General features: G+C 39.9%; 2 long non-coding RNA genes across 2 annotated transcripts; one reads left to right on the forward strand and one right to left on the reverse strand.

Annotated features, from left to right (window-relative positions):
• Window positions 1-4,380: 4,380 nt before the first annotated feature.
• LOC146493768 (uncharacterized) lies at window positions 4,381-6,415 on the reverse strand. The gene is made up of 3 exons (XR_014871801.1): window positions 5,301-6,415; window positions 5,089-5,172; window positions 4,381-4,504 (listed from the first exon to the last, which is right to left on the reverse strand). It is a non-coding gene; the product is annotated as an uncharacterized LOC146493768 (long non-coding RNA).
• A 10,268-nt stretch (window positions 6,416-16,683) lies between these two features.
• LOC146493769 (uncharacterized) lies at window positions 16,684-20,947 on the forward strand. Its single transcript, XR_014872139.1, has 2 exons — window positions 16,684-20,764; window positions 20,843-20,947. It is a non-coding gene; the product is annotated as an uncharacterized LOC146493769 (long non-coding RNA).
• The last annotated feature ends 400 nt before the right edge of the window (window positions 20,948-21,347 follow it).

Below are 21,347 nucleotides of genomic sequence, written 5' to 3' on the forward strand. Positions count from 1 at the left end.
ATATAATAATTACATGCTGATAGTGTTTAACAAACATATAAACTCTGTGTTTTCTTTCTCTGTGTATTAAAAACTGCAAAAGTTATGAAATTACCTTAGCATTTGCATTTGAAGACGAAGATTTAGAGTCACTCTCGAGGGATTGTGTGTCTGGGGTATGGATGCCGCTCTCTGCAGTTTTTTGAAGTGCATCCTGGGAAGAGAAAGCATTTTTGTTTCTTTACAAATTACAGTTTTTTACAGACGCTAGGACACATTTCTCAATACTTAAGTCACTTTTGCAAAACTCCTCACACAGTGAGCACAACAAAAGTCTATGTGGGCTAAACTGAGGATCAGTTATCATTGTTTTGGCACAAAATGCATTCAATGACTACATCTCTCAAATTTCATGAATTATTTTCTCACTCAGACACAACAACTGCCAAAAATCTTTGTACGTACAGGACATTTTGCATGTACTTACATACTGTTTTCAAAACTGTTAAACTTATGGTCAAAACAATAACATAATGCAAAACTGAATAAGACAGCAAAATTCAACAGCAATATTTTATTGAAACATATTTTAAATCTAAAAATGCAGTTTAACCAGCCACAGCTGATTCTGATTGTAGATGAACATCTACACAGGTGTTATTCCTTCAATTTCATTACAAAAGGAGACAACTGCTGAATAGGTTTGTTTTGTGATGTAAACATGGACCCAGCCAGAAATGGAGAAGTGGCTGAAAGATGAAGAAGAGTGGCTGGGAGGGGGCGAGGAATACGTATGCGTGGTGGAAGAAGAATAAGAGGAAGATCAAGAGCTGTAGTCTCAGATGAGATCAGAGCTACTGGAATTGATCATGTAGTAAATCATGGTCACTCAATATGAGAGGCTGGTCAGAGAGTGCAGCCAAAGCACATTTCAATTCAATTCAATTCAATTTTATTTATATAGCGCCAAATCACAACAAAAGTCGCCTCAAGGCGCTTCATAGATACAGAGAAAAGCCCAACAATCATATGACCTCCTATGAGCAAGCACTTTGGCGACAGTGGGAAGGAAAAACTCCCTTTTAACAGGAAGAAACCTCCGGCAGAACCAGGCTCAGGGAGGGGCGGGGCCATCTGCTGCGACCGGTTGGGGTGAGAGAAGGAAGACAGGATAAAAGACATGCTGTGGAAGAGAGACAGAGATTAATAACAGATACGATTCAATACAGAGAGGTCTATTAACACATAGTGAGTGAGAAAGGTGACTGGAAAGGAAAAACTCAATGCATCATGGGAATCCCCCGGCAGCCTACATCTATTGCAGCATAACTAAGGGAGGATTCAGGGTCACCTGGTCCAGCCCTAACTATATGCTTTAGCAAAAAGGAAAGTTTTAAGCCTAATCTTAAAAGTAGAGATAGTGTCTGTCTCCCGAATCCAAACTGGAATGGACTGGTTCTTATATGGCGCTTTTCTACTCTGTCTGAGCACTCAAAGCGCTTTATACAACTAATTCATTCACCCAATCACACCCATTCACACAAGCACTTTTTTCTGACCTAGTGCTAAGTAATCTACCATTCATACACATTCACACTCCGATGGATGCATCGGAGAGCAACGCGGGGTTAGTATCTTGCCCAAGGATATTTGGCATGCAGACTGGAGCAGCCTGGGATCGAACCACTGACCTTCTGGTTAGTGGCTGACCTGCTCTGCCACCTGAGCTACAGCCACCCCACTTCTGTGGAAGCTGGTTCCACAGAAGAGGGGCCTGAAAACTGAAGGCTCTCCCTCCCATTCTACTTTTAAATACTCTAGGAACAACAAGTAGGCCTGCAGAGCGAGAGCGAAGTGCTCTAATAGGGTAATATGGTACTACAAGGTCATTAAGATAAGATGGGGCCTGATTATTTAAGACCTTGTATGTGAGGAGCAGGATTTTGAATTCAATTCTGGATTTAACAGGAAGCCAATAAAGGGAAGCCAAAACAGGAGAAATCTGCTCTCTCTTTCTAGTCCCTGTCAGTACTCTTGCTGCAGCATTTTGGATTAGCTGAAGGCTTTTCAGTGAGTTTTTTGGACATCCTGATAATAATGAATTGCAGTAGTCCAGCCTGGAAGTAATAAATGCATGAACTAGTTTTTCAGCGTCACTCTGAGACAGGATATTTCTAATTTTAGAGATGTTGCGCAAATGGAAGAACGCAGTCTTACATATTTGTTTAATATGTGCGTTGAAGGACATATCCTGGTCAAAAATGACTCCAAGGTTCCTCACAGTGTTACTGGAGGCCAAGGTAATGCCATCCAGAGTAAGAATCTGGTTAGATACCATATTTCTAAGCTTTTCAGCGCCAAGTACAATGACCTCAGTTTTATCTGAGTTAAGAAGCAGAAAGTTAGTGGCCATCCAAGTCTTTGTCTTTAAGACATTCCTGCAGTTTAACTAATTGGTGTGTGTTATCTGGCTTCATGGACAGATAGAGCTGGGTGTCATCTGCATAGCAGTGAAAATGTATGCTATGTCTTCTAATGATGCTGCCTAGGGGAAGCATGTATAATGTAAACAGAATTGGTCCTAGCACTGAACCCTGTGGAACTCCATAATTAACCTCAGTGTGTGAAGAGGACTCTCCATTTACATGCACAAATTGGAGTCTATTAGAGAGATATGATACAAACCACTGCAGTGCAATACCTGTAATACCTACAGCATGTTCTAATCGCTCTAATAGGATATTATGGTCAACAGTATCGAACGCTGCACTAAGGTCAAGAAGGACAAGCACATAGATGAGTCCACTGTCAGAGGCCATAAGAAGATCATTTGTAACCTTCAAGATCATTTGTAACCTTCAAATGATCCTTTATTTCAGAAGTAAATAAGCTTTTGTGTAATTGTTGTTGCATTTCTGCTTAGGACTCAACGGTTACCTCACACAGGAGGGAGAGGACGGATTTTCACTGATGTGCAGGAAACTGCCATTGTTGATATGGTCATCAGAAACAATGGGATAAAACTCACTGAAATTAGACACAGAGTCTTGGCAGACAACGTTACTTTCGCAAATATTCACAGTGTAAGCATAACAATTTCTAGAGTCCTGAAAAAACATCAGGTCAGGATGAAACCGTTGTACACTGTGCCTTTTGAGAGGAACTCTGAACATGTCAAGCAACTCAGGAACCAGTATGTCCAGGTAAGATCACAATAAAATACAGATCTGTTTTTGAACAAAACCAAACACACACAAAGACAATTTTTACAAATTTACTACTGTAACAGCTTATGTTGCCTTGTGGATTTATGTTAGAGAGTCATGGAGATTGAAGGCAGGCAAACACACCACATTTTCATCTTTTGTGGATGAGGCAGGTTTCAACTTGGCCAAAACACGGCGACGAGGGAGGAATGTGATTGGGAAGAGAGCCACAGTGAATGTCCCAGGCAAGAGGGGTGCCAACATTACAATGTGCGCAGCAATATCCACTGATGGACTGCTGTTACACAGACCACTAATTGGGCCATACAACACTGAACGGCTCCTTGCGTTCCTGCATGATCTCTATGGAAGGGTTGTGCTAGGTGAGGAAAGGGATGCGGAGAGAAGGAATCGGCCAACATTTATAATTGTATGGGACAATGTGGCATTTCATCACTCCCGTGCAGTCACAGAGTGGTTTGCAGCCCATCCCAGAATGGAGTTTCTTTTCCTCCCACCTTACTCTCCATTCCTCAACCCCATAGAGGAATTCTTTTCCTCATGGCGGTGGAAGGTTTACGACCATCATCCACATGATCAAATGCCCCTCCTGGATGCAATGAATGCTGGATGCCTGGAGATATCAGCAGAAGATTGCCAGGGATGGATCAGGCATGCCAGAAGATTCTTTCCTAGGTGTATTGCCCTAGATGACATAAGATGTGATGTGGATGAGAACCTGTGGCCAAATGGAGAAGACAGAGTAGATTAGCATTACTATTGTATGTGTATCAGTGGATGGTGTGTATACAAATTCTTGTATTTTGGGATTACTTAGTGCAAAAAAATAAAAAAACATAAACAAATATTAACGAATTCTGCATGATGTCTGATTAATTCCAGTAACATATATTGAAATTATAAACAGAGATGTGTCCTTGTTTTACACAAGAAAACACTGTGTAATGCTACATGTTGTTAGTGTTTTTTAGGTGACAAAGTGTGTTTGTCGGCTGTCAACCTTTGCTAGTGTTCTGGAAGAATGAGTTTATTTGAGACCTGAATAAAGTGTTTTGGTAGTTGTAGTGCATTTTGAATGTGAAATTAACTGCTTTGCCAAGCTGAAGGTCAGTTAGGAGAATTGTGAGAAATGTATTGAGAAATGTGTCCTAGCGGCTGTAAAAAAACTGTAATATTTTTCCAAAGCATCACAATGTAATACTGAATAAAATACAAATAATTACCTCTTTTCTTGAAGGTAAAGGTACATTTCCTACAGATTGTGGAGACTTTGGCGCAACAACAACGTCTTCCTCATTCTAACGAATCACAAATTAATTAAAACAATTAGACTGAAATTTCTGTGTGTCTTTGTTAACACACATTATTACAAAATATTTTGAAAAGAATCCCTATGTAATGACGGTTTTATAAGGGAAAAATATTCAGCAAAGGATTATAGTACTATGATTATTGTAAATGAAAAAGTAATATTCTGATTAAGATTTTGGAACTTGATTGGGCAATAACAAGATCAAATGGAGAAATTAGAGTGGAAGTTAGTCAGCAGCAGGAGGATGAGTTGGTTACTCATTTAAATTGGGGGTCAGATGTGACACTCAGGTCTTTGTGTGGCTCTCCTGCGGGTGCTTAAGGCTCTACACCTCATGGTTTGGTGATTTGCTTTCATATGTGTTTACCTGCTGTGAAGTCTATTGTAATCTACTTTCTTGCTCTCCATATGACTCATTATTACTCTGTTTCAAGATTTAAAATATTTTCAAGATGACATTTTGGAGTGAATTTGTTTCTAAAAAGCAGGATCTCTACAATGGCTGGATAAGGTTGTCATGATGGCTTCAAAATTTTAAATCTGACAGTAAGTGTATGACACATTTCTTACAATGGAAGGAACATCATCTCCAAGTGTTGTCTCTGCAGTAGGAAAATCTGTCTGTAGCAAGGGACCCTCTACCCCTGATGTGGTCTGTAAAAATATTTGATTTTTGCATAATAATTTTTATTACAGGAAGTTCTACCAAAGAAAGATCTGTTCTTTTTTTTTTTTTTTTTTTTTAAATGGACTAAATATAAATACTAAAAAACATTGCTTACCTTTTCATACTGCAGGACTGCCTTGGGAATTTTTTTCCTATTAAGACATGTATTACGCACTCCCAAATCTCTTGAGATATTTTCCCAAAAGCCATGCACTTTGTGAACACTGTAGGTCTTTAGACTGGTCCCGGGTTCAGCATACTTGTGAATGACCTCTAATATATTTGGCAGGGATTTTGAAATTGTCCATGCCTTTTATGTTAAAGAGAACAGTGACATTAACACATCATACCTTTATTGTGCTGTAAGTGATACAGATTGAACAATGTATATTATTATCACATTGTTTGTTACATTACTTGCCTTTTCAAAAACTGAGAAAGTGCAGGTCCTGAAATTTTGAGACAAATTAAAATTAATACAAAGAAAAACAAACCATATGAACATATCTGTTATCCTGAGATCAACCTTGCAATACTGATCAATAATAACATATCAAACAGCATAAATGTGAACTCTTCATTTAAGTTTAATAGACTTCAGAAAACATTTTGGGGCACTCAAAGTACCCACACTCTAGTGATGTCCAAAATGCATGATGCGAAAAAAATCTTTTTGGTGACTTTTTCTATGCCAACAACATAACAGGTAGCATATAGATTTTTGGACATACAAGCGCTAACTAACACAGTCGTTGTTAACGTTTATTTGCTAAGAAACTATCTCTAAGTTCTAAATTTTAAAATTCACAGTGCAAATTACTGTAATTAACACTATAGTTAAAAAACACAAGCACTAATTCACTGTGTGTAATACACATTCCCTAATTGATTTATTAATATTAATAATGTTATACTATGTTACATATACATTTTGAGTGGCTCCTAAACCACAAAAACAAGCTGTTAAAGACCGTTGCTCCGAACGGACTTTACAATCATTATCACAATCACCATGACTTGAAAGAGTCATTGTGTCAAGCCAATGAAAAATTACATTCTGGTAATACCCAGTGCAAATCGTTGCTTAAAAGAGAATTTATGACCTTATGTGACAAAAACACTTTTGTAAGATGAGTCATTTATCATGGTGAACAGTGTTACTTATTATGGTTGTTTTACAAGTAATGCAACCAAACATTGATTTTGTTTTAACGTATTTGGTCGTACTAGAAAATGTTACGTATTTTTCAATTATCTCAATGTGTTATCACTTATTTTTCTTAATAACTATATATATATTTAAGAAAAGCTACAGCATCAAAAGTCAAACGACTGAACAGTTTTCACTACGCTTAAATGGAGGGTGTTACTTTTAAATGTACGCCTAAGAGTACAAAATCTATATATATGCTCTCCATTGGTTAGTATATCAATATTATTGAAGTTTTCAAATTCTAAAAATTATGATTTTAGACACATTTCTGGACGAAGACTATATATAAAGCGCAAACAATCTAAAACAATTTTCTCTAATTAGACTGAGGAAAATAACTGGCATTAAAAGGCTAGAATGTTCTCGTTTATTGTTAATAGTCCCATTTTAGTGTTAATTACTCACCTTTCCATTTTATTGTTGGTGGGTAAACCGAAAAGTTTTGTCCACGTAGGCCTCGAAGAAAAGTTCAGTGTACTAATAATAATTATATGTAATGACAGCGTAACCACATATAACCGTTTCCTATTGCAATGAAAGCTACGTTATCTGTCCGTGCTACGCAACGACTCAATAAATACCGAAAGATCAAAAGTGGGTTGGCTATATGTCATGTGACTCTTGTCCCACACATCAGTTTGCATTGAATTAACAAATAATACTAATTTAATTCTAATAATGAAGCAAAAATGTTAAGGCAATGTGCGACCTTGTTATTTCATGTATAAAATATAATCAAAATAGTATTGGCAGAAATATTTACAGTATATTTACAGAGTTACAGTATGAAAAAAAAAAAAAACGAACAAATGATGAAACCTGTAATCAAAAGGCAAGATATTATATAGGTAATTCAGAATATTAATGTTAAAGACAATGCGTGTTAGAGAAAAAGACAAAAGCATATTGCTTAAAATATATTGTAAAAGATGTGATTAAAGACTTTCATATAAATTCTGAGAATTTAAAATTGTTTTTATACTTCTATGGCTACTATTACTTAGAGTAACTTAAAAATTAACGAACAAAAAGGAAAATATTATTTTCTATTGAACCACCGAGTTGAATTAGATTTTCAATGTTTTTGCAGTTAACATATTTACTGAGACAATCAAAAATGAGCATGGAAAAACATCTGTTACATGCCATGTTATCCAGCTCTGTGTTTTCTCTTACTCTTGTCTTTCAGGTGTCAAGCCTCATTCTATTGTCCAATACAAAGGTAATTTGCACGTCTCTATTGGCTGATCTGGGGAACAGTAGACCAATCACTTGCCCGGGATAATTTCAAAAGACCAGCTCTCAGGCCAGGTTGGCTTCTGACTGTCTTTGAACTTTTGTTAGTAGGTGTCTGTGTGTCCCTATTGCCAGTCTTGGCAGCCGGGGATCAGTCCGCCAGGGCCTCCGCTCCTGGCCGCCACCCGGCACACAATGCACCCGACCCCTATGGCGCCTCCTGCAGGTGGTGGGCCTGCGGGAGGATGGGCCCATGTCTCCTCTTCGGGCTGTGCCCGGCCGGGCCCCATGGACTAAGGCCCGGCCACCAGATGCTCGCCCTCGGGCACCCTCCCCGGGCCTGGCTCCGGGGCAGGGCCCCAGTAACCCTATCCCGGGCAGGGTAAACTGTTCCCTCGATGTTCTCTTCATAAGGGTCTTCTGAATCGCTCTTTGTCTGGTCCCTCACCCAGGACCAATTTGCCATGGGAGACCCTACCAGGGGGCAAAAGCCCCCAGACAACATAGCCCCTGGGATCCCAGGGACACACAAACCCCTCCACCACGATAAGGTAGCGATTCCCTTAGAGATAGGGTGAGAAGTTTGGCCATCCGGGAGGGGCTCAGAGTAGAGCCGCTGCTGCTCCACATCGAAAGGAGCCAGCTGAGGTGGTTCGGGCATCTGGCAAGGATGCCTCCTGGGTGAGGTGTTCCAGGCATGTTCCACCGGAAGGAGGTCCCGGGGCAGACCCAGGACACGCTGGAGAGATTATATCTCTCGGCTGGCCTGGGAACGCCTTGGTGTTCCCCCGGATAAGCTGGAGGAGGTGGCTGGGGAGAGGGAGGTCTGGGCCTCTCTGCTTAGGCTGCTGCCCCCGCGACCCGGCCTCGGATAAAGCGGATGAAGATGGATGGATGGGTGTCTGTGTGTGCGAATAGTGTTTGGGTGTGAGGCTGGACAGATAAGATCGGGGTACACCAAACACATTCAACTGTGTTAAAAACCCTAGGTTACGCAGATGATGACACTTTTGTATCCTGTGACCTTATGTGTCAAGCAGGTACACAGGCCTTTTGTTTTGCATATTATTTTATTTCCACTTTAGGGAAGCTGTTGGCATCTTTTTGTTTTAGTAATGACTTTGATTTGGCTCAGCCGCCCGGTTCTCGTCCCCAACATTTTTCTTTTGTTTAGCTTACTGTTATCAAGGCATGGTAAATGAACAGTAAACCTGGCCTGATGACTAATCTTCCCGTTTCCCTCTCATTGATTTATTTGGGTTGTCATGGAAGAAGTATTAAACAATGCCTTTTATTAAAACATAAGCATTTAAATGCAGTAATCATATTTGAATTAGTTAAATGAGTGGGCAACTCTGGCCATGACAAGACTGCATTTGCTCTAAGAAATTAAAAAATTTAGGCATATTGTTGTCATTATTTTTACTCTTCGATTTTATGTGTTTTTTCTTTAAGATAGTATCAGAAGTTGCTCCTCCACCATGAAAAAAAACCATCTGCATGTATTATTTTATTACATCCATGATTCTCCTCTGTGGTCTTCCTCGTTTATCCTGTTTGGAGCTTAATGTTCAACATCCTTTATCTATTAAAATTACAGAAGTAGAAGAAAGTAATCATCAGAGCAGGAATCATGATAAAAAATAAAAACATAACATTTGCATAATTTCTCTGATAACCCTGCATTGGATGGGTTTATTAACGGTGGGCTGAAATTGTACTACAGTCTGCTGATGAGGAACTTCTTTGAGTGTTGAAGTAAATGTGCTCCACAATCTGTATATGAACTGTCATTAAAACCATAGAGATTCTTACTTATAAAGGAAAGAAAAGTGGGACAATGCCCATCAACATGTAGTGTATATTTTTTGAAACATTACAAAGATACAGGTAATTCTGGGTTCACCTGAATTACAGATTAGACTGGTGGACCAACAGAGATGTTGTGTACAACTGGTGACAGCATCAGTGACAACAAATTAATCAGCAAGGCTGGAAGCAGAATTAGGAGGCGTCAGAGTCAGCGAGGGTCAGAGATCAATGAACAAATTGCCCACCTTCATGGGTAACGCATCATCCTCAAAAGGATTCAAAAATGGGCCATGAAGAACAGTTCAGGAAACCTATTTTATTGTTTCGTCTGTGAAACTGTATAAATGAAATGTAAATTATGTTAAAGGCAAACACATTTGTAAGCCATAAGAAACAAACATGCTTTGCATCATACCTTCAAACATCTGTATAGATTTGATACATTATTTATTAACTGAACTTGCTAACATGTCTTACATAGTGAGAGTATTTCTTTTACTGATGATATTTCAATAACATGTATTTTCTATGACTAAATAATGCTCTATCGAACACATGGCAATAACAGCAGATGTGGCAATTTTGTAATTTGTTGTTTAAATTTGATATTATTTCAGGCAGTTTATTTTCTTAGCCTTTGTCATACTCTGTTAACACAGCAATCTCAGAAACTGTACAGTAAATTTGGCTGTGGATCACAGGGTGCAAAGTGGGGGTCACCCAGAGTCAGAATCCAGAGAAATATCTGTGTCACCTCTTACAGTTTTCCTGTAATCTGAGGTCAAAGATGAAGATATTAAAAGTACAGTAGAGTATATTGGGTAAATTTTATTGTTAATTTTATCTGAATCATACAGTAATTTGGGCATGAGGTGAAAAGTGGAGATGAACTAAAACTGGGAGTGGATTGTGAAGTAAAATGGTGTCAGGACACAAGACTGCATTTCTAAGCCGAGCCGGTCTTCATCCGTACCGTAATATGCGTAAGAGTAGTGCAACCACATTATAGGTGCGGCTAGCTTGACTGTGACTTTGTAAGTGAGGGCTCACTTGACCGCGGTCTACTAGGTGATTGGACAGAGGCCACATGCAGTAAATTTGGACCCACGTGGGGTTTGGCCTTGCAACTTCTTACTGGTTGAAGTGACGTGAACGTGGCATCATTACTGTGATCCTATTTGCTCAAACGATTAAAAAGATGTGTCAATCATGCAAATTGGCCAAAAAAACCCAAAGTTACAGCCCCTCAGGGTTTAAAGGGCCAATTAAACGCTCCATGCGCACGACAGAAAAGGGCCATTCCCATGTAAATGTGTGGTTAATTCTTCACAATTTTTAAAAAAAAAAGCATTTTTAGGCCTGTTAATAAAATTAAATAATTTCTGCTCTTTCATACCTAAAAAATTCAACTGACATGGTGTCCAATGTGTGCCAGAATTGGACATTTCTGTACGTCTGGGTATTTATGTATTGACAGAGCTGTAATTTTTCACTGTTTCACTTTAGAAACAAATCTTTGCACAGATGATGTTTATATGTTGGTTAATAAATTTCTGAAATGAAATTGGAACTGAAGCATATTTTTAAAAGGGTTATATGCTAAAAAAGAAATAACAAAATTAGGCGCGGATGAAATCTACTTTTTCTGTGTTCCAGTCTCATTAATTTTGACACAGTAATATCTTTTGCAATATTTATGCCTCTGATGAAATTTCACAAGTGTTAGCTTTATTTTGATTGTATACACAGAGTTTGTAATTGCATAGAAGTACTCCATTCATTTTGGGCATTTCATTTTTGAGCAGGAAGCTCAGAAAACACTTTGGGGCTCATGAGATTAATATACAAATTGATAATGACTCTGACCCCTTCGCCAGAGACTTTATCAACATTATGGATTCTTTTCATTTTGCTCAGCATTTGTCCGTTCCTACACATAGCAAAGGTCACACACTGGACCTTGTTTTTACTTTGGTTTTAAATATTGATTTTATTTGCTCTGAGGACATTTTTATTTCTGATCACCATTTTAACCTTTTTAAACATGTCTTTAAAGCTTTTGTCCCCTGTTCAATGGATGGTTAGCTCTGGGATCTTTGGCTCTGTTCACACTGCAGGCGAAAGCGCATCAAGTCCGATTTTTTTGACCCTATGTGACCCATATCCGATCATGGTATGACAGTGTGAACGGCACAAATCCGATATTTTCAAATCCGATCTGGGTCACTTTCGTATGTGGTACTGAATCCGATACATATCCGATGTTTTAGAAAGCGACTGCTGTTTGAACGGTCAGATCGCATTAAATCCGTCTTTTACGTCACCGACACAAGACAGACTCCAATTATCAGCTCCAGAGAAGACATCGTGAACGCTTCCTGGCCATCCAGTGTAGATGTCAGTGAAACTGTTGGGAAGACAGCGTCGGAGAAACGTGAACATTTTATTTGTACTGAATAATCTGTAGATTCTGACAGAAATCTGCAACTATCCTTTGAAGCACCGCTCCTCTAAAACAGCAATAAGGATCATTATTAGGTTATCTGCATTATTATGTAAATAACAAAATAACTTAAAGCAAAAATTGGGAAATGTAAAGTCCGAAGTCTTTATATTAAGGGCCATCGGTCAAACAATACTGTTTGCTCTGGGTCTAAATAGAACGCGTTGTGTGTGACATCTTCTGTTGCGCATGCGGGCCGCTTTGAGCGTTCACACTAGAGCGCGTTTGCTGTTGCATTTTATTTGTAGTGTGAACGAGCAGACAAATCAGATTTGATCAAAAAAATCGGAATTGAGCATTAAGACCTGCAGTGTGAACGTAGCCTTAGACTCCTCCACAGCGGAGAAATTTGCGGATGCTTTTAACCTACAGCTATCTCCTCATAATGGTGTTGATTTCTCAACCAGTCTTTTTAATAATTATTGTCTTTCTATTTTAGATGAAATTTGTTCGTTTAAAACGAGGAGAGTTTCTTCATGGAAATCTCCTCCTTGGCTAAATGACAGTATTCATTGTCTAAAATGTGATTGTCATAAAGCAGGGCGCAGGTGGAGGAAAACTCACCCAAATGTTCATCTCCTCTATCTAAAGGACCTTTTAGCTTCTTTTAATAATGAGTCCAAGAGCTTACCGATAGCCCATCTAGCTCAAAGTCGTCCTCACAATGGAAAGTGGATTGTGCTTTGTTTGCTGTCCTCTCAGTATGTCGCACCCGGGTCAAATGACTGCTGCATGCATTTTAAGGTCTACTAGGCACGCCAGCCCTTGATTGCTCTAATTCAGCTCACCTGGCGGAGCGGCGCGCACCAGGCCACGTTTAGTTGTAGATTGCACACAAGGTCTAATCAGCAGCCATGCACAAGCAGCAGCACAGAGCAGGTAGTGGGCAGGAGGAGGAAGAGAAGAGTAACAGCCACACCTACTAGGTCAGCGTGACAATGCGATTAGAGATATGAGGGCTGCCCATTTCTCACACTTGGCTAAAAAGAGCAGAGGTAATCCTAAGGTGCTATTCAACACAATTAGTGACATTGTTACTCCTGCTCTACCTGTGGCCCGTATTTCATTTAATGAGGACTGTGACAATTTTCTCTCTTTTCTGCTTGTAAAGATTAATAACGTAAGAATGACTTTTTTACATTCAGCACCTGCTATGTCCATCTCAGCCCATCATCTTGGATACTTTCTCTCCTGTTTCAATACCTGAGCTGGTAAAACTAGTGAATTCAGTGAAAGCATCCTCTTGTTCACTTGACATTTTACCTGCATCATTTTCCAAAAGTGTCCTCCAGTCTATTGGTCCATGTTTTAAAAACACTGCTATTCTCCCACCTTAAAAAAACTCAGCTAGATCGCTAGACCACTCTCTTTGGAGCAGTCACAGACCAATCTCCAAATTACCATTAATTGCTAGCTTTCCTAGCGGCCTCTTCATGGTTCCCATTTGCCTGTGGGATCCCCAGGTATTTGGAGCTGTCCTTTATGTCTGCAATGTTACTGTGGTGGGGCGTGGTCAGCGGTGGTGTGCAGGGAGGGCGGGCGCACCTGCACGGCATCCTTAATCACGCCCGCCGAGTTATAAACACGGGGACTCAGGGGTTGGGGTGTGTTGTGGTGTGATTTGAATAAAATGGCTCTAAATGATGATCTGTGGTCCCGCCGTGCCTTATTCACACCACAGTTACCTTCTGGCAGTTCAATCCTCTCAGTTCTGACTACCTTACCTCTCTTTTAGGGCTGTTCGATATAACGATATATATCGGATGACACTATAAAAACATCTATCGTTTCATTTTACGCTATCATTTGTTTCATGGTGTCGCAAAATAAACTGCTTACGGCAATATTTTTTTCATTGTTTTGATGGCCACCACGTGGATGCAGACACACTAGCATGGCTGATGAAGATGAGGCAACACCAGGTAGCTCCACACAGAAGGACCTTGTTCCTAAACGAGGGGCTACCTCTGTAATATGGAGATGGTTTGGATTTGAAGAGTCTGACACGGACTAAAAAACGATACTGTGCAAATTATGCTGCAAACCGATCGCTACCACAGACTCCAACACAACAAACCTCTTCTACCACCTCCGCAAAAAGCACGTAAGCGAGCATGCAGAGAGTTTACAACTGAGAGGCAAAAAAGAGCCGTCAGGTGCTCAAAATACACCACGGACTCAAACCTTTTGCCCGTGGGACGGCTTATAAGAAAGACTCGCGAAGATGGAAGGACATAACAGCGGCCATTATAACTTACATGTGCAAAGATATGGTCCCCTTTTACACCGTTGAGAAAGAGGGGTTTTGCGCATTAATAAAACTGCTCGACTCCAGGTACATACCCAGATAGCAAGGAAACATTGAAACAATGTTGAGTCAATATCAGGCGATGTCATTGAATCAACATTGAAGTGTGACGTTGACCTAACGTCACTCTTGCACCCTTTTTTTTAATGTTGAAACAACGTCAGGTTTTGATGTTGAATCAATGTTGAAACCTGACATTGATTCAACGTTATATTTTCTAATACTGTTGACATTGAAACAATGTCAGATTCTGATATTGAAACACTGTTGAGCTATGGTGTTGTTTTTCCACCTCTTTCGCACAGTTGCTTTTTATTAAAACAACAGTTAAATCATGACTGGAAATCTACCTTTCTTTATAGGTATTTTAACCAATACTAAACTTACTGCATGTTTCCATCAATACTTAAACCACCTAAACACACAATTGTACTTATTCCTCAAATTGGACACCCTTTATAAAAAAAAACCCAAATGTCTCACAATGTATCATGTCAATATTAATATCCTAAAATAAGAAAGCATTGCATGTTATGTAACAGAGGAAAAAAATAAACAAAAAAAAAAAGGTCAATAGGCATGTTTTGTTTGCTAAATACTTTATTACAAGACAGTTTCCTATTTACATTTATGTTTCACAGAAGTTTGTAATTTTTTACTCCGGGATGGGGATGCATGATGTGCGTCCTGCACCACCCAAACAATCTGGGGCGTATAAGAGCCATTTCTGCACTGCTTGTGCAAAGACAAGACTCGCACCTCCAGTGTGGTCACTCCAATCAAGGCAAAGCGTCTCACCTATAGACACATTTTAAGAGATGGAATTAGCGTGTCTCATGTCTTAAATATGTATGCAAGTGCTTGTGTGTTTAATCAACAGGCCGTTGTTATGTATTTAAATCACATTTGACAGCTAGTACACTTTATAGTTACAAAGTGTACATAACCTTTATATACTTACCATTGCCTTATTTGCCTCTGCATTGTTTAGCTCCTCAATGTTGTGCAAGGGCAAATCCAGAGGCAGAACCCCAGCATCTACCGATTCATTGCAGCCGGTATTGCGGATGGCTCTGACCTCCTCACAGAGTTCGTTAACAGCTCTCGTCAGGTCTGACAGCATAGTTAATATCTTTTGTGAGGTCGCATCTGTTTTAAAAAACAATTCCAGAAAGATTAATGGCTTAAGCAGTGAGAGGCGAAAAACTAATATATCCATAAGTGATAGTGTAACATTCTGCATTCAAGTATAAGTTGTTCTAACTGCTAAGAGTTTTTGCTAGTTTTTGCCTGTCACATATATTTGATATTTGTATATGTAGCTTGCCATCACCAGTGCGTGAATTATGTGTGAATGGGTGGATGACTGAATGTGTAAAGCGCTTTGGGGTCCTTAGGGACTAGTTAAAGCGCTGTACAAATATAGGCCATTTACCATTCATACCATGTAAAATCTGAAATTCCAAGATTTTCGAACTTTCCTTGTAATAGTGGCCTCACAGAGTCTCTGGAATCTACAGGAAAAAAATCACAACAAGATGACATTCAGGAGTATAAATTGGTGTTTTGAAGATAAGAGTACAATGACATTGTGATTCAGCTTTAAAACAATTTTAAAAGCATACCATCTTTGGGAAGGCGTCGACATCATACTCTGCATGCTGGGGAGATCGCAAAGCTGTGTCGGTTTGCGTGTTGTGCTGGAGTGGCAAAAGGTGCCGGAAGCTGGGCGGGGCATTATGATGCATGCTGTCAGTGGGCTGGGGGGAAGACTGCGGAGTGGTGAGGGCTGTTTAGAAAAAGATATATTTTTTAAGTATTTAAGAATACAGACAACTTGTCAAAAAAGTTTCCTTGTGTCACACACAGATATGTACAAAGACACTAGACAGTATTTTATTACCTGGTATTTTCACTCGAGGGGCCTGGGGAAACCGTATTTTTGTGGGCTGCTCATCCTCTGAGTCACTATATGTGTACAGGGGATTTGGTCTAAAGAAAAAAAGTTGAAAACGGTCATAAGTAATTATAAATGTGCTTTTGGAATATTTTTTTCTAAAGTTACAACACACACAGGAAACGGAGATGTGCAAGAAGGTACAGTATACAAGGAATCTTTGCATTTTTAAAAAGTTTACAAGCTTCCACTTTTTGGACTATATTATGTGGTGATATTGCAGTATGCAAGCACCACAGATATGTATAAAAGACGAGATCATAAATTCTTAGCAATCAAAGATATGTTTGTGAAATAAAAAAAGTTTTACTTGTGCTTTCTTTTATGACTGGTTTCAGCTTCGGACTGAAGGTCAGACGTATCACATTGTTCACTTAGATATTTCTGAAGACTGCGTTCTGCTTCGTGAAATGTGTCTGGAAGTACAAACACAATGTATGGCCAGACATAAATTAGGACACCTCCAGAGGCCTCAGGGAAGCTCTTGAGTCGTGGGGACTGCATGAGGATCGTCTAGTGTGTGTCACTACAGATAATGCTGCAAACAACATCCTTGCACTTCAGCCGAATGAGTGGACACGCTTACAGTGTTTTGGTCACCGTCTCCACCTAGCCATTGGTGAGTGTCTAAATGCAAAATTATATTTCAGTAATAATAAACAATAGCAGGCCACGTAGGATATTACAGTTCTAAAGGTACTATTTAAGCGAGCATGTTAAAAGCTTGGAAGATTAATTGCTACCAAAACAATTTGCTTAAGGCATAATTTTCCCTGCAGCGTTTGCTGTCAGCGTCAATCTTGTTAAAATTACGTTTACGCCACAACTGCATTAACACGGAAAATCTCCGTTAACGAGTTACCGCGGATCGCCCCGTGCTTGGGGCTAGACGGCATCAACACGTTAGCGCCGTCCAGCCCCACGCATGGGGCGATCAGCTGTAACTCATTAACGGAGATTTGCCACACTACGATGTGCAAATTAACATTTTACTAGAATGTAGCTGTAACGTTGGACCCAAGAAACATACGCTGGAGCGAATATGATGACAGCAGAACTTTTATTTATACTGTGGTTCGTTTACTGGGACACAGACACTGCTCTCTCTCTGCTGTCACGTCCGCTCTCCCCCTCCGACTGTCACTGCCAACATATAAAGAGACACAATCACTGTCAGATCCCAGCACACCTGTTCACCCCGCCCCTGCGAACTGAATGACCTCCCTCTGCTCATCACTGAACTTCTCAGGTCTGTCCTTTTGGCTGCTGTACTGACAATATAATTCACACATCTCTTGAAAGGTGTGATCTTCAAACCCTTTCTGACCATAGATGCACCTGTCAATGTTGGCCCGAAGGACTACGGAGACTTGAGGGAAGCTTTCTGCATATCCTGTGAGGTAATCCTTCACCCACTGGTTCCCTATCTCTCCCTTTCTTTGTGGATTTGTCACCTCTGTTCTGTGCCTGTCAAGTATGCTGGAATCACGCATACAGTTTGAAAGTTTACAATGAACAAGATATACTGATAATAGACTTACACGGGGAAATGTGCAGTAAATGGAAGTTCAGTAAACCTGCCTATTGTATGGTATTAAATATATGATACACTCACTACTTCATATATCCCACGTCGTTAGCAACGAGCCACCGAAACGGTGCATTTTCATATTGTCCAAATGGCACCACAAGCTTTCCCAGTCACTGCTGACATAAAGGCACGTGGATACCCTCGGCTTGAAGAAGCTTCTCTGCATGAGTCAAGGCAGTGACTTGGCTGAGCAGCTCCTGTGGAGGTTTGGGGAAGACCGTACTTCTCACCCGATAGAAACGTGCCTCTTTGGTTGCCATAAGTAGCGCCTGCTGACGATGTGCAGGGGAATCTGGATTAACTACCCGAATCGGTGTCGCCATACCAAGACTAGAAAATTGAGTTAAAAAAGGTAAAAAAAAAAAAAAGGTTGTTTATATATGAATGCTTGTGTATAAATACACAAACAATACACATATGCTTTCATGCTTTCAATTGTGTAATTTAAGTGATCTAGGTAGCTCTGTTTTGGAAGTTCAGTTCATGCTAGAAATGTGTTTTGGAGTTTGTACGTGTTTTGTCTCTAGGGGCCACCGCATATATTTATATATAAACATATATAAATAAAACCACTTTTTTTTTTTTTTTTACATTAGTAATTCCTTTTGTGCATAATTTTATATTATTGTTAATAATAAATTAATTAAAGCAACAAAACAACCTGAAGAGCCGGTTCGGAGCCGAAAGAGCTGGCTCTTTTTAGTGGGCCGAACCGAAAGAGCCGGATCTCTAAAAAGAGCCGGAAATCCCATCACTGGTTGAAGCAGCATGAGGCACATTTCCCACTATTGGCTAAGCTGGCTAAAAAATACCTGTGTATTCCTGAGTGCACCCTCAGAGCGGGCATTCAGTACAAGTGGAAACACTGTAACATGCCAAAGGTCTGCACTTTAACCAGAAAGAGTTGACCAACTTGTATTCCTGGCTCTCAACCTTTAAAGGCAATTCCCTGAGATTCAGCAAGATGGGGCAAACATTTTGAAGCACTGTTTTGCCAAGTTAGTTTTTGTATGCTGTAATTCCTTCTTGGAATGTATTGTTTGCTTGTTATAGGTTTTATATATTTGTTTTGTCAACCTCAGTTTGCTGCTATAGTTTAAGCGTGAAAAAAATCATGTTTACAATTTGGGTTTTATACACTAATGTATATGACAGGCCTGTGTTCATTTTTGTTTGAATTGTCTTCACTGTTATTTTCATATAATGCTAAAATTCAAACCTGGAAATTTCTTTTATTTATATATTTAATATATTTTTGTCGTAAGCCTTATTGCTGCTACAGTTTGAAGTAAAATGTTTACATTTGGTTTTGACAGTTAATGTTAGACTTGTATTTATTTTGTTTAAAGGGTTAATTGGCCTTATATAGTTTAGTTGTTAGTGCTTTGATTCTTTTATATTTAATATATGTTGTGAGAGTTATTGCTGCTACAGTTCACATTTTGTTTATGTCAGGCATTTTATATAGCAGTATTTTATATTGGGCCTTTAGTAATTTGTTTTATATGTTGCTCTATGACCTGTATTTTCTTTCGGCACTGACGATGCGTTTCCACATGTGCATGCTGCTAGCTCCATAGGCACTAATGCACCCCCATACACTGAGATGTGGGCTTTGAAAAACATTGCGTTCTATTTTAACTTGCATTTTACACAGCGTCTCAACTTTTGGAAGATAGTTTTACAGCTTTATTACATAACTCTATCCCTATAATTGACTTCTTCTCATGATGATTATTCTCTTTACCTATTCAGGAGGAGAGTGATTGCTCTGAGCTGGATTTCTCCATTTGTTCAGACTCTGAATACGTGCCAAGTCAAATTTCAGACTTAAGTGATGAGGACACCCACAGTCAACAAAGTAAGATACTGACGTTTCTAGCAATAGTGACAGTGATAATGAAGAACTGAGAAACATGACTCTTAAAAAGACACCCAGAACATATGGGAAAAGAAAGAGAAATGATCACAAGGGAGAAAAAAAGGCTAAACAGGCTAAACGGAAATCAGAGGTGACTGTAAAAACATGTACAAAAAGGTAGGACAACAAACGAGTATGGGACAAAAAACATTGTCTTTACTGTGGGAAGTCCCAAGCCAAAATATCAAGACACCTGCAGAGGAAGCACATGGAGATGAGTGATGTGGCATATGCCTTTAGCTTCCCTCTAGGTTCCAAAGAAAGGAAGGATCTTCTAGAACAACTTCGCAATAAAGGAGATTTTAAGCACAACAGCAAAATCATACAAAAAGGCAGAGGACAAGTTGTAACATGGAAGCAGACATCTAATTAAGCCATAGTAGGAACATATTTACCTTGCCTGTATTGCTTTGGAATGTATAGCAAAAAGACATTATGGAAACGTGAGTTGTCATGCAAAAGTAAAAAATCGTGTGCGTCAAAAAATAGACATCCTAGAGTCCAGAGTTATGCTGCACGCCTGCTTCCAATAAAACATTCATCTAAAGGATGTCAGACTATTATTAACAACATGCGACAAGATCAAGTGTCCTTTCACATCAGGAGTGATTCTCTGATTTGCAAATATGGAGAATATATGCACGACATGGCCGTGTGAAGTCTAAGCACCAATACATTGCGCAAAGGATGAGGAAGCTTGGCCGGTTCATGTTAGCTGCAAAAGATATGGACAAGACTGTCACGGACCCGGTTCCGGGGACTCGGGGTCCGTGAACAGTGTGGACCTTTATTATTATGATTATTATTGGGTGTATGTTTGCTGCACTGTGCTCTTGTGTTCCATGCTGGTGTGTGTACGTGTGTGTGTGTGGCTGGAGGATGAAGGACAGCCACCTGCAGGCCCGATGGGTGTGGCCCTGCCAGCTGCTGGTCACGCCCAGGTTCCCACACACCTGCTTCTGATCAGGCTCGTCGGGGGAGCTACTTAACAGAGCAATGGAGCTTCCTCCGGCGCAGGATCGTTGAGTTAGACTCCATGTCAGTGTCTCAAGGACTGTTAAGTGTATGCCTGCTGGAGTGGTGCCTTAACGGCTGCGTCTGTTGGTTTTTCCTCAGGAGAGCGGAACACGGGACTGCAGGACGCACGGGGTGTGCGTAGGCACAGGAGCAGAGAGCACGGAATACCAGCACTTGGGAGAAGGCACGACACAGGAGTTGAGGGAGCACTCGGGAGACTTATTGTGTGGTGTATATTTACCCCCACTGTAAATAAATGCACTGTTCATTGCCAGTCCAGCATTTGGGTCCTTTCTCCAACATTCCCCACGGCTTGCCCTGGCAAACTGTGACAAAGACAGTGAATGTTCTTGAAGATTTGTGCAAACCATCAAAATCTGAGTTTGTTGTGTTAAGAAATAAATAAATATTCTTAATGCTTATTTGCTGATTATATTGTTTATGTATTTTAGTAATGAAGGCTTGTAAACCAAGGCCACTTTTGACTCACAAACTAAGTGCTCAGCCAGACTGAAAAACAGGAAGTCTGTGTGCAGCTGTACACGCATATTAATAAATAGAGGAAGCTAGACAGAAAAAGAGGAAGCTACTGACATATAAGGAG

This window comes from Neolamprologus multifasciatus, chromosome 22 (assembly GCF_963576455.1).
Source record: "Neolamprologus multifasciatus chromosome 22, fNeoMul1.2, whole genome shotgun sequence".
Lineage (NCBI taxonomy): Eukaryota > Metazoa > Chordata > Actinopteri > Cichliformes > Cichlidae > Neolamprologus > Neolamprologus multifasciatus.